General features: G+C 45.5%; 1 long non-coding RNA gene across 1 annotated transcript; it reads left to right on the top strand.

The window, feature by feature from the left end:
- Positions 1-7592: 7592 nt before the first annotated feature.
- Positions 7593-13284, top strand: LOC121402123. Its single transcript, XR_005966570.1, has 2 exons — positions 7593-7869; positions 12794-13284. It is a non-coding gene; the product is annotated as an uncharacterized LOC121402123 (long non-coding RNA).
- Positions 13285-19080: the final 5796 nt, after the last annotated feature.

The raw sequence follows: 19080 nt of genomic DNA, 5'->3' as shown, positions 1-19080 counted from the left end.
CTCCATTGCCGCCCGCTGGGTCTCCCCCGGTTTAGGGGGCATACTTGGTGGGTGTCACAGGAAAGGGCTGTGACACCCTCTTCATCCTTCCAAGGCGAGACCCCAGTGTCATGCGGTTCTCTCTGGCCACCATTGCCACCCATTGGGTCTCCTCCAGATTGGGTGACATGGCAGGGGGCTGCCACAGGGAAGGGCTGTGACACCCCCTTTGTCCCACCAAGGTTGTCCCCCCGGAGGCCTGCGGTTCTTTCAGGCCTCCGTTGTCACCTGCTGGGTCTACCCCAGACTGGGTGGTGCAGCTGGGGCTGTCGCAGGGAAGGGCTTCAGTCCTCCCTTTGTCCCCCAAAGGCCAGACCAAGACCATGATTTAATCTGTAATTTTGCCGTATGCCAGTGAGTCCCTATGCCCTGGTTGCATTCTTCTTCCCTCCTATTCCTCTCTATGGGGGGGGGAGTAGGTTGGAGAGAGGTGTGTGCCTGGTAAAGTGTCTCCAGCTGCTTTTGTTTGAGGCGAGTGCGACCCCATAATGGGAGCTCATGCTTCACCCTTTCGCTCTTCCTTTCTGTTGGGGGGAGTGGTAAGGGAGAGGTGTGTGTGTGGTGTGTGCCTGGCAGAGAGTTTTTCCACCCTGGCAATAGCATTAGGGACCATTCCCAGGGGTCCCATGTTCTTTCCCTCCTCTCCCTTTGAGCGGGGGGTGGGAGAGGTGGATGCCTGGTTAAGTGATTCCATCAATGTTTGGGGGTTTAATGTGTCCCCCTGAAACATTTTTCTTTCCCCCTGAGGGACTTGTTATGAGGGACTTTTTACGCAGGGACCATTTGGTGTGTAGTGCACGTGGAGAAATAGAGTGCATCCACCATGCAAGTAGTCACGGGGGACTCCAAGCCCAGCCGCCAAGCCCTATGGGGAGGAAAGCGAACATCCTCCCTATGCAAGCAGACCATTATGACTTGCACAATTTGGTGGTTAGGAATCCCAGCATGGAGGGCCACGCTAGCCTCTCCTGACGGGAGGAGACCCGTGTTTTAATCCTGGGGCTTAATGGTCGCTCCCTGGAGCTCTGAGGCCGACTTGTACAATTTGGTGTTTAGGAAACCCAGCATGGAGGGCCACGCTAGCCTTTCCTGACGGGAGAGGACACGTGTTTTCATCCTGGGGCTTAATGGTCACTCTGTGGAGCTCTGCGGCCGGGGCTTAATGGTCACTCCTGGGGCTTAATGGTCGCTCCCTGGAGCTGTGGGGCCGGGGCTTGATGGTCGCTCCCTGGGGCTGTGGGGCCGGGGCTTAATGGTCGCTCCCTGGAGCTGTGGGGCCGGGGCTTAATGGTCACTCCCTGGAGCTGTGGGGCCGGGGCTTAATGGTCGATCCCTGGAGCTGTGGGGCCGGGGCTTAATGGTCACTCCCTGGAGCTGTGGGGCAGGGGCTTTATGGTCGCTCCCTGGAGCTGTGGGGCTGGGGCTTAATGGTTGCTCCCTGGAGCTCTGCATGTGGTGAGGCAGCTCGCTGTGCATCTCTGCTAGGCTTCTGACACTCCTTTCCAGGTGGACATGGGAGGGGGGAAAAAAACAAAGATGTATAACTAGCCTCAATCCTTCTCGTAGTGGACCCGTGTGTGATACAGCTCAAAGCATGGCTTGAAGCATAAGGCCGGCTGGCTGGGGCACTTGGGGCAGTAGTAGCGAACATCTCGTCTAACCCCCTTTCTCCGGCACACCTTGCAGTTTCTCTGGGGATACTGCTTATTGGGTGTGGGTGGAATGTTATCAATGAAATGTTTCCCCGTCAGCCAAGGGACATTCTCACTAGCAGCCATCTCTGGCGCCTCCTCCACATCTCCAAACAGCAGGGCATGGAGCAGCTGCAGCTGGTAGTTATAAAATGACAATTTGGCGCCTGGTGCTGTTGCCTTGTAGACAACGTATGAATTGTAAAGGGCCACACAAGGGATCATGTAAATTGCAGTTTTTTTATGTCAGGACTTTGTTTTTCGCGTGGCATTATAATAGTGCTACATTTGATCTGTTTTATCCACGCCACCCATGTGTTTGCTGTACTGTTGGCTACACAGTGGCTTAGATTTTGGGGAGCCTACTGCCACTTCTGTGTTGCACAACGATGCTGTTGTCATGGATGGTAGTAAGCATGATCACATTTTTGGTGTCGTGATATTTGATTGCCAGGAGCTCATTGCTTCTTAGAGCAATGTATCCCCACGCTTTTGTTTTTTGTTCACTAGTTCCCTGGGCAAGCCTTTTCAGTTATGCCTGACTGTGCCGCAGGTTGGGGTGCCACAAGAGTGGAGGGCTCTAAACAAGGCTATACTGGTATAAAAGTTATCCATGTATAAGTGGTAACCTTGGCCCAGAAGTGGGGTGATGAGCTCCCATACAATTTTGCCACTTACATCAAATCCAAGTGGACAACCTGAGTGGTCTAAACTGGAGTCCTTGCCTTCATAAATGAAAAAACCTCAGTGTACCCGGTGCTGCTTTCACAGAGTTTGTAGAACTTGATCCTGTAGCGAGAACGCTTACTTGGGATGTACTAGTAAAATTTTAGGCGCCCTTGGAAAAGCATTAGGGACTCGTCTATGCAGATGTTTTGGGAGGGGGTGTAAACCTCTGTGAAGTGCTGGGACAGGCTATTGATAAGGGGCCTCACTTTATGCAGCCTGTCGTGACCGGGCTTGTTGGGGGGTTCAATTATCGTTGAAGTGAAGAAACCGCAGTAAAATTTGGTAACAGTTTCGGGCCATGACGGCCGAGAAGAGAGGGATGATATTATTGTTGTGTTGTCCCAGTAGGCTTCTATGGTGTTGGCTTTGACAAGCCCCATTGCTTGTCAAAGGAGTGAGGGAGTGGCACGTGAGCACAGCTTTATAGGGAAACGGCAGTCTCGTAAAGCTCTGCGTGATTACAGCCTGGCTGCTGGTCCCCATTGGCTGCAAGGGTGTCAGCCCGGTTCCAAAACTGGATATGACATAGATCGTAACGTATACCACTGACAGCGGTGGTGCACTGTTCCTGGGTAGACTGAGCCACTTCTCCCCTGGAAATTAGCCGGCGCAGTTCACCGGGAAGTCCACCCGGGGGCGCCACTTCCCTGACTCCCCCAGGGGGCATTGGGCCGAAGGCGCCCAGCCTCGGGTGCACTGTTCCTGGGTAGGCCGAGCCACTTCTCCCCCCCCGGGGGGCATGGCGCCAAAGGCGCTCCCTGTCCCCGACTGACGCCCCGTCCTGGAAGTACCGATGATGAGCCTGGGGAGAGGAGCCTGCAGCCTGGCCTATCGGGGCCGCTGCACGGGTCTGCCATGCTACGCTTCCCAGGCATGTGCGGATAGGAAGGTAGGGAGAGGCCCATTCTCTGTGCACCTGTTCCCCCAGCCCAGAGCCAACGGCCGGCCTGAAAGTCCGCCGGAGGACGAGGAGCCCGACCCGGAGTTCCAGGAGACCGGGCAGGGGACAGTGGGTTCCCCCCCCCTGTCCCCAGCCGACGCCCTGTCCTGAAAGTCCCGATGAGGACCAACCGGAGTTCCAGGAGACGCACGTCACCAAAGGCTACGCTTCCCAGTCATGTGTGGACAGGAAGGTAGGGAGAGACCGGCTCTCGGCGCAAATACAACCCAAGATGAGAGCCTGTTTTCCCGCTGTCCCCAGTGGGACAAGGCGGCCGCTGGTACCTGACCTGGAGTTCCAGGAGGCCGTGCAGGGGAGGCTGGTCCCCCCCCCTGTCCCCAGCAGATGCCCTTTCGTGGACGTCCACCGGGACACTCTCCCTTTCTTGGGGGACGTCGGAGCTCTGCAGAAAAAATTCTCGTTCCCATTGACTTGTGCGGTGAACCCTGGCCCCCAGGCCTGTGCTCCTGGATGCCCTCCTGTGGAAGTCCCGATGAGGACAGATTTGCCCCACCATGACCAGTGGCAGTTCCAGGGGCCCGGGAGAGAGTCGGACCAGGCCTGCCTCTCTGGGCCCCCGCACTGTGCCTCTGGGCATGTGTGGACAGGAAGGTAGGGATAGGCTGACTCTCAGTGCAAATGCTGCCGAAATGAGAACCAGAGGCGAGAGCCCCTGGCCAGCCTGAAAGACTCGAGCATTCGAGTCTACTTCTGATCGATCTGGCACTGTGCTCTTGGTGGGGAGATCCCTTTGCATGGCTGGCCTCCTGGCGGGGCTGCTGTAAATGGGCATGGTGGCTTCTTCCGACACACCCTGCAGCACTTCTGTACCATGCCATGTCTTGGGTCTGGTACACTGTTCCTGTGAGGGGAGAGCACTCCGACTGGCTACCTCCTTGCGGAGCAGCTGCGATAGGGTGAAGTGGATGCTCCTGAATCACTCCTGTAGTGCTACTGGTCCCTGCCATGTCTGGGACAGGTCCTGGACTCTCTCTCCTTTGCTACAGGAGTTGGGTTTCTGTCTTCAATGTGTGAGTTTGCCCAGTGCTGTCACTTCCCTGAGCAGGTGTCTGATTGGAGTAAGGCTTGTAGTTGCTTCTCTTGCTCCTTTGGCCCTACTTGGCACATTATCTACCGCTGCTCTGTCCTTTAGCCTCCGCCTGGCAATGGATGTAGGCCCCTTCCTGTGCTACCGTCCTAGCGAGCTGGTGTGGGCCCTTTCCTGACCAGTTGTGTTCTCTCCATATCCTCCTGAGGAATGGGGCTGCCACTATCAGCTGAAGGCCTACCTGTATTGATTGTGATGTATGTAACTCCATATGTTCTTTATATATAATTCATGTGATTTAGTTGTATAATCACTTTTACTTTACAGTGCTATGCAATATGTTGGCGCTATATAAATACATGGTGATAATAATAATAATAATAATAAGGCAAATCATGAAACTTGGAAGTTTCATGATTTGGAAGTAAAAGTCTTAACAAGGTGCGTCTGCCTTAACGACCTGAGCGCAAACCCACAGGTGGTGGTGGGGCCGGCTGGGCTGAGGATGGATGGTCCCTGGGCCCCCTGCCTCTGTCCTAGTCTGGGTCTGCCTGCTCGGAATGACCAAGGTACCTAGCTGGGTGGAGGTGCTGGTGAGGGACGGCCTGTCTGTCCCATGCCTACATCCTGCCACCTGGGTGGTTTGAAGACTCTGCCTGCTGGAGGGAAGCCGGAGGGGGGGAGGGAAGGTGGTGCAGAGAGCCAGGGCACCAGGGGTTATGCCTGTCTAAGGGTCGCTCTGGCATGGTGGTGGTGGGTGTCATAGGGAAGGGCTGTAACACCCTCTTCATCCTTCCGAGGCCAGACCCCGGAGGCCTGTGGTTCTCTCCCCCAGATTGGGTGACATTGCAGGGGGCTGCCACAGGGAAGGGCTGTGACACCCCCGTTTGGCAAGGCCAGACCCCGGAGGCCTGCAGTTCTCTCTGGCTGCCATTGGAGCTGTGGGGCTGGGGCTTAATGGTTGCTCCCTGGAGCTCTGCATGTGGTGAGGCAGCTCGCTGTGCATCTCTGCTAGGCTTCTGACACTCCTTTCCAGGTGGACATGGGAGGGGGGAAAAAAACAAAGATGTATAACTAGCCTCAATCCTTCTCGTAGTGGACCCACAGCGGTGGTGCACTTTTCATGTGATCGAACATTTTACGATCAGTGGCAGGGAAAAGGTTAATATGAAAAAGGGAGGGAATGAAAATGGAAGATGACAGGTATTGATGAGGCAAATGAAAAGAAAAATACTAGAAGGAAAGGGATAGATGGCTGAAGACAGAAAGGTATTTCAATGAAGAAGGAGCCCGTCTGCCTCCAAAGTTTGCAGTGATGACATTTTCAGGTAACCAGAAAAGTTATGATTCAAAGGGGAACTCCACAAAAACATAACTTAAGCTTTTTGAAAAGTAAACATAATTTCAGCCAAGTTTGACAATATACATCAATTAAAAAATATGCAGACTTTTCATGTTTTTAATGGTTCTGACAGTTCCCTAAGCCTTGCCCCTGCTCTTCTGCTGATCTTTTCTGACAACTTTGCTGAGCTGGCTGACTACCGTTACTTTGCTGACCTTAGACTGCATCCTCCAAACCCCTCAATTTCCTACACACGTGATTTCAATAAGGAACAGAACATCATAGCGCAATGCATCGCAGTTGCTGCATGCTGTCTGTAAACTGTGGAGAAGTTGTTACAATTTGGATTATAAATGATACAGAAAGAGAATAACTGTTTAACAGCTGGATTGCAGCATAGAAAATGGCATTTATTCATACTTTTTGAAGAAACAGGTAACTGTGATGGATATATTAGGGGTTTCTGTGTTATGTGGGCCTCTTTATCAAATTTTGGTTTGGAAGCCGGAGTTCCCCTTTAAAGAATGGAGATCCAAACTACAGTCTTCTTTATCTGGAAAACCCCAGGTCAGGTCAATCCCAACCGTTTTGAATTACAGGTCCCATACTTGTAGTATCTACAGTGCCAACACTATTAGACAGATAGATAGATAGATAGATAGATAGATAGATAGATAGATTGCATTTGAAATGTCTGTTTCGTTACATCATGATGAGATTTGCCCAATGCACAGCAAAGTTTCCATCCCGGTGAAGGGGTGACATTTTGAGATAAAAATTCAAGGATTAGAAAATATTTGCATGGTGAGTTATGGTTCCCAGACTGTGTAAATCACCAGCACTTTCCATGACGTCAATAATTGCCCTTTAAATGACTTTAACCCAGAGTGACAGTCATCGGATCTGTAATGAGGTTAGCTGGAAACTTTTAAACCATGTAACTTTATCTTGTTCCTTTTTATAAACCGTGGGCGTTACAGTAGAAATATATGCCATATGGTAGTAGGTGTTTTTTTTTTTTTGACTGGGTGTAGTATTTGGGCAGTGTTTCTGCCATATGAGCTTGGCCATAATCTCTGTTACATAGTTTGTTTTTAAAATGTTTGGAGGTATGTCCTATGTAGCATATGAGTCTAAAGCAAAGGTGAACCCCCAGTCAAGCATGGAGCCAGGAACTAGAGTGTAAGCAGTTGCTTGTCAGTCAAGTGCATGACTCCATTTACTGTAACCTCACCATTTTCATTTAAAAACAAAATGTGATGGTGCCAGTCACATCCAGGAAGTACAAATGACAGTTGGAAATAGGGTTGCCACCTTTTCTGGCTTTCCTATATATTTATCTTTTTTCCCTATTAATTACATTGGGATCAACCATAATTTTCAAAAATATCGGCCAGGTGGCAACCTTAGGTGGAAACCCGCTTCACAGGAAACATGTTGGTGGGTGGAGTCTGCCTGCATTACCTCACAGCAGACCATAAATGTGTTATTATACTGGAATAAACTAGAGATACACCAAATAGAGCCAAATAATGGACAAATTCTTAAGATGGCCACAGATGCATTTTTTGCACCATCTTTTCATTTAGCTGATCAGATAGGTTAAAAAATTCATATTGACAAAAGATAAGATCTCTGCATGCAGGGCCACCATCAGAAATCACGGGGCCCCATACAACACATTTTTCTGGTCCCCACCCACCCCAGCTGGCCCCCATGCCCCACCCCAGATCCCACCCACACCACAGTAAAAAGGCCACACAGCACTAAAAACTGTAAACACACAAGTTAAAAAAAAAATAATTGCTGGTCAGGATATCTGGTGTTTGATATAAACAGCTGCTTTATATTGGTTTTCATGTTTTTTTTCTCTCCCTATGCAGCGTAGCCCTGAGGTGAGGTGTGTTTCCAAAGCAACCACAATCAAGAATTTTCCTCCTCCTTTCTTTTTTTTCCTCTAAGTATTTTTGTCCCCTGTCTGTATACAGACAAAGCCTGGATGGACTCAGGTGCTGGAAAGGAAGACCAATGTCTCTTCGCCCCTCAAATAGCCCAGACCTTTCTTCTTGAAAGCTCACAGGTAACCATCTCATAAATTATAAGAAAGAGGTATATTTTCTTGATATAAAAAAAAATGAAATTATTTTTAAGACAGAGAGGAATAGATAGATCAAGCATGAAAAAACTGGACATTTTCTAGGTGTTGAGCTCTAACCAGTATGCAACAAGGAATGCTGAGAATTGTAAACCAATAATTCTACTCTACAATTCTACTCCTACACATTACATTACTCATACATATATAGTATAACAGTTAAAAAATAATAATAATAATAATAGATATGTAAAACAAGGGAACAGATCTGAAATGCCTTTATTCAGAAACAGTTAATGCATCTGAAATGTATGTCAGTGTTACACAGTCATAACGTTAGCGTTATATTCAGAGGGTTAATGGAAACTGTCAGCTCAAACAGTTGAGGTAGTAATGCCTTTTTCAAAGTGAGAGATAGCAACACCCAAGGATACTACGATATCAAATATACAGCATAGACGGAGGGTGATTTTTTGTTTGGAGAGGCTAACGTTGACCAAATGCTGGCTAACTTAAAGGGAACCAGTCACCCCGAATTTCTTTTACCCCACCAGAGGTGTGGGCTAATAGAGCCTGCACTCCAGCTGGGTTAAACAGTAGGTTTTTTTTTTCAAAATATACTCAGTGAGACACAGTGGGTACTGCCACGTTATACACAGTGGGAGACAGTGGGTACTGACACATTATACACAGTGGGAGACAGTGGGTACTGACACATTATACACAGTGGGAGACAGTGGATGCTGGCACATTATACACAGTGGGAGACAGTGGGTGCTGACACATTATACACAGTGGGAGACAGTGGGTGCTGGCACATTATACACAATGGAAGACAGTGGGTGCTGACACGTTATACACAGTGGGGGACAGTGGGTGCTGGCACGTTATACACAGTGGGAGACAACGGGTATTGGCACTTATACACAGTGGGAGACAGTGGGCACTGGCATGTTATGCACAGTGGGAGACAGTGGGTACTGGCACATTATACTCAGTGGGAGGCAGTGGGAGACAGCCCAAGGGTTGTGGTTAACTGTATCACATCAAGTAGTTATACACAGTGGGAGACAGTGACTACTGGCACATTAAACACAGTGGGAGACAGTGGGTTAGGGTTACCACCTGTCCGGTTTGGACCCCTGTATACAGGACCGCCATCAGAAATCACAGGGCCCCATACGACAAAATTTCCTGGGCCCCCTGGGCTGCACCCACCGCAAGCCCCACCTACAGGTCTGTCTTCCCCACCCCACAGGTCCGCCACACAGTAAAAAACAAAAAAAAATATTGGTGGCTAGGGTTCCCACATGTTAATAAAAAATAAAAAGATATTGGTGGTCAGGGGCCCCCATTAAAAAAAATTTGTGGCCAGGGCCCCCCCCATTATAAAATATTGGTGGCTAGGACCCCACACGAGAAAAAAAAATTGGTGGCCAAAATTGGTGGCCAGCCCCCCCCCCACATTATAAGAAAATTGGTGGCCAGGGCCCCTTAAACGTCCATGCCTTCCCGAAGTCAGTAGCTTTCAGAAAGATGGGGGGCCCAGCTAATCAAGTAAGTGTGGCGTGGCCAGGCCCCCCTTACCCTCGTGCCCCCTATAACTCTCCCCTGTCCCCCCCTGATGTCGGCACCTGCCTGTATACAAATTTCATCCAGTAGACAGCACTCCCTTTTCAATAAAACTGTCTTTATTCTTTTATGGACAGCAACATCATGCAACGTTTCGAGTGGCACTCCACTCTTTGTCAAGCGGTTTGGACCCCTGGCCATTTCAAATAATTATAGATATTGAAGGCACTCACGGACATGATCACTGGTGGATTTATTGAATATTTACATGTTTCCCCACATCAGCGCATTTCGGTTGTCCTTGAACCGTTGTCAGGAAAACTGAAAAGCATTAATGTGGGGGGAAATTTATATATATATTATCCAGAATTCTTGGGACCTGGGGTTTTCTGGATAACGGATCTTTCCGTAATTTGGGTCTTCATACCTTAAGTCTACAAGAATTTAATTTAAACATTAAATAAACCCAATAGGCTGGTTTTGCCTCCAATAAGGATTAATTATATCTTAGCTTGGATCAAGAACAATCTACTGTTTTATTATTACAGAGAAAAATTAAATCATTTTTAATAATTTGGATAATTTGAATAAAATGGAGTCTATGGGAGCCATTCCGTAATTCGGAGCTTTCTGGATATCGGGTTTCCGGATAAGGGATCCTATACCTGTATATATATATATATATATATATATATATATATATATATATATATATATATATATATATATATATATATATATATATATATATATATATATATATATATATATATATATATATAGTTGGATAGCAAATGCTACACCCACTATTAGAGAAAATTAATCAAGGCCAATTATGATATTTAACATGTTCTTAGCTTTTCTCCATGTTTAGCTTTTCTCCATAGCTCTCTCATCTGTACCCCATCACAATCCTAGTCCCAGACAGAGAGCTCATTCACAGCCCCTCCCCTTTTCTACAGGTGATGGCACATCAATCCTAACACCTGTATAGGCTTTTCCGCCTCAGTGAACTCAGCCCCTATGTGTATGTCATACACATTTGTCCTATCTCACAGGCCTTTTAGGGAGCGATATACCTTCCCGTTAGTCTTCCCAGCCATAGTGCCACAGAACATATCAAGACACCTTTGCTGTGGAAGTTTATTAAATCAATTTTGTTACTGTCAGGGATAAAGCACATACATAAGTGCATCATATGAAGAACTGTTTGTTTGAGAGTGCAGAATAATGTTTTGAGCAGTCCAGTACCATTGTGTAGGGATGTAGCGAACTGTTCGCCGGCGAACTAGTTCGCGCGAACTTCGACTGTTCGCGCGAACTTCGACTGTTCGCGCGAACTTCGACTGTTCGCGTCCGCCGAATGTTCGCGAACGTCGCGCGACGTTCGCCAATATGTGTTCGCGTTCGATTCGAACAAAAATCGTTCGACCATTCGACCATTCGATTCCTTCGACCGCTAAAATCGAAGGATTTTCGTTCGAATCGAACGATCAAAGCCATTCGATTGAATGAAATCATTCGATCGAATGGTTTCGATCGTTCGATTCGAACGAAAATCCTTCGATCGAACGATTAAAATCCTTCGATCGTTCGAATCGAACGATTTTGCGGATGTTCGAAGTTCGCGAACTGTTCGCGAACTGTTCGCATTTTTTGCCGGTGTTCGCGAACGGCGTTCGCGAACACATAAACGGCAGTTCGCTACATCCCTACCATTGTGCTTTATGGGGTGTTTGAACTCTGAATTGTTAATCCCAGATATAGATTTCCACCAGCGGTTTAATAATTTGGACATATTTTTTCCAATCTGGAATGATATGTTGATAAATCCCCCCCTATGTTTCTGCCCCAGTTTGATGCGCACATAGGCCCTTAACAAAATTCACATTTTTAATCAAAAGCACAGGGCATTAAACCCAAACAGTGTGCGATTATCTCAGCAGTGCGGCCAGTTGTAATTTGCTATTTGTGATTCTCAGAAACCAGTAGTGAGAGAACATTCCTTGCATAGCACAACACCCCCCAAAGTCACTGCAGGCACAAAATTTCTTAAAATAGCAACATCATTTTAATATCTCAGGGATCATCGGCATTCTTCAGAAGAGATAAGCACCAATAGCCAACCAGATCATGTAGAACTGGGTGCACTGTTTGTGTATGGTTCCCAATGCCACGTTAAAGGGGAACTAAAGTCATAAATAAATATTTAACTGGTGCATGCCAGCCAAATGATGGCATAATGCATATGCATAGATTCACAATTGCAAATTTGGCATAGCTTTTGAAACAACAAATAACTTAGTCATGGAGGTACCTAGGGCTAAGTGCTGCAGGAAGGGGCAGGGTCCATAGTTAAGCCCCCAATTGGCAATCTGCAGCCCCCAATGAGAAGCTGGTGTCTTTCTGCCAGCAAATAAATGCCCAAGGGTTGTGGTTCACTGTGCCACATCAAGTAGATAAATTCAAAGGGATACTGTCATGGGAAAACATGTTTTTTTTCAAAATGCTTTAGTTAATAGTGCTGCTCCAGCAAACTTCTACACTGAAATCCGTTTTTCTAAAGACCTAATTGATTTTTTTTAATATTTAATTTTGAAATCTGACATGGGGCTAGACATATTGTCAGTTTCCCAGAAGCCCCCAGTCATGTGACTTGTGCTCTGATAAACTTCAGCCACTCTTTACTGCTGTACTGAAGGTTGGAGTGATATAACCCCTCAGCATCCCACCATCAAAACAATGGGAAGGTAACAGCTCCATTGTAGATATAAGAACAGCACTCGGCAGTAAAAGTTCCACTGTGACTCCTTCAGTTACATTGAGTAAGAGAAACAATAGCCTGCCAGAAAGCAGTTCCATCGTGAAGTGCTGGCTCTTTCTGAAAGCACATGACCAGGCAAAATGACTTAAGATGGCTGCCTACACACCAATATTACAACTAAAAAAATACACTTTTTGGGTTAGGAATGAAATTTTCTATGGTATAGTGAATTATTTGCCTTGTAAACACTGTAATTTAGAAATAAAAACGACACCATAAAAATAATGACAGAATCTCTTTAACTATATGATACTGCAAACCCCATAGCATTTTCTGCAGTGTTTTCTGTCTGTCAGCACTGAGTTAAGGGCACCCTGAGAAATTTAGATGTGGCCAGGGAACAAAATGCTCCAAATTGGCCCTCCATTAACACAGATGGGTTTGAGTTGGCACCAGGCATTTCTAGTCTGTATATACTTCTAGGATGTGAATTTTAAATAAATTATGACATTATCGATGATGATGAATTCATCTGAGGTCAAAAATTAGATTTAAATTTTTTTTTCTTCTTAGGTCTGAACATCAGAAAAATTTAGAGGTGAAAATTTTCACATTAGTAACATTTTGCTGCAGAACTTCTCTCAGATGTACATGAAATATGAATAATTTTGGCACCTTAAATGAAAGATTTTACAGCAGGACAAAGTGATTTTGGGTATCAGAATGTCGGCGAGAGATTAAAAAACATCAGCATGAGTTTCTCAGCTACTCATTACCTGACCAAGAAGAATATGACCTATGCTCCAGTGGAGGTCTCCGTTAATCCCCGGCCTTGGGAACTCCAGACTGTTCTTATTGTTGGCATTTTTGGAATGGTGTGTTTGCTTCATTTAATGGCATTCCTGTTTAGCCTCCACTTCCAGCACCAAAGCAACGGTGACCCCAAATCTTTTGCATGTTCCCTCTCAGAGCCAAAGGAAAGCAAAGAAGACATCATGTTCCTTAAATTGTAACAATGACCTCTACCACTGCTCACAAAATAAAATGATACCCCTAAGAATTTATATCCCCAGAAACCTGCCAACTTTATGAGGTTAGGAGACTATGAACCTGGGGTAATGCCAAATACTTGATAAAGATGACATGGCTTAGAAAGCACAAAATCTGCAATGTCCAACATAGTTCAGGAAGATTCTTCTTACGCCACAGAGCAACATTGATAGGCAAAGATATTCTGGGACTGGCACAATCATGCCATAAGAATGAGAAAACGAGCAGGAGTTCTTTAAAATTACACTGCATGTATTGAATATTTTTGCTTGAAAAAGTTGAAATCCCTTAATGAAGGGAGAACTAAAGTTCAGTAAAGAATTAGTCTGCACATTGGTGGTCATTTATCAACACTGGGTAAATTTGCCTGTGGACAGTAACCCATAGCAACCGATCAAAATGCTGCATTCATTGTTCTACTTGCAGCTGGCTTTAAAAAGCTACTCACTGATTGGTTGCTATAGCTAACTGCCCATGGGCAAATTTGCCCAGTGTTGATAATGAGCCCAAGCTAAGCCTCCCCAAACCTGTTTGCCTAAAAAATAAAATTTTTAATTAAAAGAAAAAAAAGAAAAATCCTCTGACTGACCAATTTATGTTTATCTGGAAGAGGGGCTGCTGACTAGTGTCTTTAAAAAAAATCCCTACCTGGTGACTCCAGTGATGTCATGGATAGGTGGTTTTGGAAGGACTTGTTGCAACGGATTATTGGCACAAAAAATAAATACCATCAGTGGTCAATGGTATTTCCATTGAACTATTTAGGTTGGTGTTAGCTGAAACTGAAAAAACTGTGAAGGTTTGATGCAGTCATTATGGTACCATTGTGACTAGATCACAATTTCACACCTTTTCACTTTTTCAATAGTTTTGTTATTAAGAGAGTGCTATGCATATTTTTTTCAAAATAGTCTGGCCTTTGTCCATGTCAAGTGCAGGGTCAGACTGGGCCGGCGGAGCACCAGGAAAAAACCTGGTGGGCCCCTGGCTCTTGTTGGCCCCACTTGCCAATCACTCCATGGCACTCACTGGAATAATTCAAAAATATGGGGAAAAGGTTATATGGTGCTGGCCTCTCCCACCGCCAGTGATAAGTACTGAGAAAAAATAGAATGGCAATACCTTAGTCGAAAGTTGGGGGTTCCCAAATTTATCAAGTGCTCTGGACACGCAGGTCACGATCAAACATTTTGGGACATCAACTGCTCTTCCTCAAGTGATAACCCACCATAGATCCCAACATTGTACCTGCCAGTTTGTAACTTCTTACTCCAAACATGCTTTATCCTGCATTTCTCCTCCTTTCACTCTCATGCTTCATAAAACATTTTTCACTACCTCCTCCATCAAATCCCAGTTCTATACAAATCTCAGCCTCTCTACTCTCCTCTCCTTCCCTCTCCACACATGAAGTTTATAAAGCACTCTGTTTAGCTATTCCACAAAACTCCTCCTTTTCATACAAACCAAGGACTTATAAATCCCACTCTCACTTAGTCTATCTTTCCTTTCTATTGCTGGCAGCTGGTTACATTTCCCCAAACCCTGGCCCTTACCCCATTCCAGTTATATCACGGCCACGAGCTCCTTCTCTCCGGAGCAAATTCCAACAGTACAGAACACTTACTCCTATACCCAAAAACCCAGTTAATCTTTCATGTGCTCTCTGGAATGCCAGATCTGTCTGCAACAAACTCACCGCTATACACGACCATTTCATTGCAAATTCCTTTAACCTACTTGCGCTTACTGAAACCTGGCTTTCTCCTACTGACACTGCCTCACCTGCTGCCCTGTCCTATGGGGGCCTACACCTTACTCATACTCCCAGACCTGGTAACAGACCTGGAGGTGGGGTAGGTTTGCTTCTCTCTCCCCGCTGTACTTTTAAAGTTCTTCCACCTGTTCCCTCTTTATCATTCTCCTCATTTGAGGCTCACTGCATTAGGCTCTTTTCTCCTGTTTCACTCTGCATTGCAGTTATATATCGACCACCAGGACCAACTGCACAATTTCTGGACAACTTTGCTGCCTGGCTTCCTTACTTTCTTTCATCTAACATCCCATCCATCATATTAGGTGACTTTAATATACCCGTTAACAACATTAACAACTCTTCTGTCTCTAAACTTCTTTCACTAACCTCCTCCCTAGGCTTATCTTTATGCTCAGACTCCCCCTCTCACTCCAATGGTAATGCTCTGGATCTCATATTTACCAGACTCTGTTCAACCTCCAATTTTACGAACTCCCCATTTCCCCTCTCTGATCACAATATGCTCACATTTCAACTCTCACTAACTCCCTCCTCACCCCCTGCTATTCCCCAAACACGTACTTACCGTGACTTGCAAGCTGTAGACGTGTCACATCTCTCTTCTTCCTTTGACTCTCTTCACTCTAATATCTCAGCCATCTCATGTCCTAATGTGGCTACCTCTGTCTACTATAGTACTCTCACCACTGCCCTAAATGAGCTTGCTCCTATAAAAACTAAACGTTCTCGACCCAAACCACTTCAACCTTGGCATACTGCTCATACAAAAGCGCTCCAAAGACACTCACGTGCACTTGAGCGTCGCTGGCGCAAATCCCGTTCAGAATCAGACTTTTGGAGCTACAAATCTGCCCTGCGCTCCTTTAACATCAGCCTCTTCCAAGCCAAACAAACATACTTTACTTTACTCATTAACTCCCTTTCTAAAAAACCAGCACAACTTTTCTCCACCTTTAACACTCTCCTTTCCCATTCTCCACCCCCTCCATGCACATCTGTCTCTGCTCAAGATATTGCTGAGCACTTCAAAAACAAAATTGACACTATCAGAAGGGACATTACACTACTCAACCCCCCTAGACTTCCACCACCCTCCCTCCACACTCCCCAGTCTCTCCTGTGCTCCTTCACCCCTGTCACTGATGAGGAAGTCTCAAAGCTTCTGGCCTCTTCTCACCTTACCACCTGCCCGCTTGATCCAATTCCCTCAAAGCTTCTCCGCAATACCAATCCTTGTCTAATCAAAGCCTTAACTCACCTATTTAATCTTTCACTCTCAACTGGACTGTTTCCTTCTCAACTAAAACATGCTCTTGTCACCCCCATTCTGAAAAAACCCTCTCTTGATCCCTCCAATCTTGACAACCTCCGACCTATCTCTCTGCTACCTTTCATCTCTAAACTACTTGAGCGCCTAGTCTACAACCGACTTACCTCATTCCTCTCTGACAATAACCTGCTAGACCCCCTACAATCTGGTTTTAAGCCACAACACTCCACGGAAACTGCCCTGACTCGACTAACTAATGACCTCTTAACCGCTAAAGCCAACAATCATTTCTCACTACTAATACTGCTGGATCTCTCAGCCGCATTTGACACTGTAGATCACCCTCTCCTCCTCCAGTCCCTCCAGTCGCTTGGCCTTCGTGACACAGCCCTGTCCTGGTTCTCTTCTTACATCACCAATCGTTCCTTCAGTGTCTCCTACAATGGAGTATCATCTTCTCCCCTACCTCTTTCTGTTGGAGTTCCTCAAGGCTCTGTCCTGGGACCATTACTATTCTCCCTCTATACTTCCTCCCTTGGCAAATTAATAAATTCGTATGGTTTTCACTACCACCTCTATGCTGACGATACTCAGATCTATCTCTCATCTCCTGATCTCAACCCAGAACTCCTAACTCGCGTCTCCTCCTTCCTGTCCGCTATCTCTACCTGGATGTCGCAACGCTACCTTAAATTAAACCTCTCTAAAACTGAAATGGTTCTCTTTCCTCCAACTAACACCAGTAGCATCTCCGAAGTATCCATCATAGTTAACAATTCCACTATCACCCCCTCTCCCCAGGCCCGGTGCCTTGGGGTTATCCTAGATTCTGCCCTGTCATTCACTCCTCATATCCAGTCACTTATTAAATCATGTCACTTCCACCTAAGGAACATATCCAAAATACGATCATTTATCACCCAAGACGCTGCCAAATTCTTATTCACTCTCTCATCATATCGCGTCTAGACTACTGTAACTCTCTTTTAATTGGCCTCCCCCTCCAGAGACTGTCACCTCTCCAGTCCATAATGAACACTGCTGCGAGGCTCATACACCTCAGCAACCGCTCCTCCTCTGCCTCGCCATTCTGTCAATCCCTGCACTGGCTTCCATTACCTTTCAGAATCAAATTCAAATTAATGACACTGACTTTCAAAGCACTTCACAACTCTGCTCCACCCTACATCTCTGAACTCATCTCTATATACTCACCCACTCGCTTACTACGCTCCTCTACTGACCTGATACTCAACTCTTCTCTCATTACCTCCTCACATGCTCGCATTCAAGACTTTGCAAGGGCTGCACCCCTCCTCTGGAACGCTCTTCCACGGTCTGTCCGACTTTCTCCCAACCTTTCTGCTTTCAAAAAATCTCTGAAAACGCACTTCTTTCGAGAAGCCTACCCTCACTCTGCTTAACTACCAAACGCAACACCACATACAATACCACATTTCTCACCCACTCAATTCGATCTTGCCCACTCCCACACCTTGTGTATTACTCCCTTCCCTTTAGACTGTATGCCTATGCATAGGGCCTTCCTCACCTTTTTGTACCTGTATTGATTGTGATGTTTGTTATTCCATATATTCTATATATGTAATTCATGTGATGTAGTTGTATAATCACATTTACTTTACAGTGCTACGCAATATGTTGGCGCTATATAAATACATGTTAATAATAATAATAATAATAATAATAACAATATGTATAGTGCCATCTAGTGTGCAACCCCTATATTGCAAGTAATGGTACATTGTACATAATTAACAATCAACGATTTCAATAATAGCGAAATAACGGCTCCATTGTACATCCCAGTCCCCAGGCCTTGTTCCATAAGTCCAGAAAATCTGTTTGGTGAAAATGTGCACAAAAATATCCACGTATATCAAAAAGAAATTTCAAAAAGCCATTTTCAGAAAGGTTCCAATCGAATTTGAAACAAAGACACTTGAGTCCATCACTATAAATTTAAAGTGAAAGCAGATCTGGTATACACATAACGTTTTTGATAATTACTTAAGATAACTGAATAATGGTTAATTATAATACTTACTAACTGCGGAGAAGGAAAGACTCTATCTTATACCTCTCAATCAACTAAATTTCCAATCGTGTTCTCCTTCTCCTTCACTGCAAGAAACGGAAGGCAGATATTCATAAGAAACATGTATTCAATGCGTGAGGGGTCATTATGTAACACAAACTTAATTGTGGGATGTACCTTATTGATGTATTCAATAAACTGCGAGAGCTTACTGTGAGGTCCCTGCCATACAAAAAATATATCGTCCACGAAGCGACAATACCAGTAAATATACTGTGAAAATATGGCATTTTGTAAAATTACAAAATAGAATTCTTCCAAATCATACATAAATATGTTCGCATAAGTAGTTGCCATATTAGCCCCCATACTGGTTCCTTGTTTCTGCAAAAATAATTTTTTTTATCAAATCGAAAATAATTTTTAGTTAGGACCAACTGCAGTAAAGAGCATATCAATGAAACAATCTGAGGATCATCAGACTGTTTAGAAGACAGGTGGTGCCGAACGCTTTTTTGCCCCTCATCATGTGGAATGCATGTGTACAAGTTGGCCACATCCATTGTGCATAGGTATACCTCTTCAGCTTCTGGAATTACAATATGGTTAACTCTATTGAGAAAATCAGTAGTGTCCTTCAAATATGTGGGTAAATCCTGCACAATGGGTTGTAAATAATTATCCACCAAAATGGCCAGTGGCTG

Source organism: Xenopus laevis, chromosome 3S, assembly GCF_017654675.1.
Source record: "Xenopus laevis strain J_2021 chromosome 3S, Xenopus_laevis_v10.1, whole genome shotgun sequence".
Lineage (NCBI taxonomy): Eukaryota > Metazoa > Chordata > Amphibia > Anura > Pipidae > Xenopus > Xenopus laevis.
Note: the sequence above shows the minus strand (reverse complement) of the source record. Positions and strands in the feature narration are given on the sequence as shown.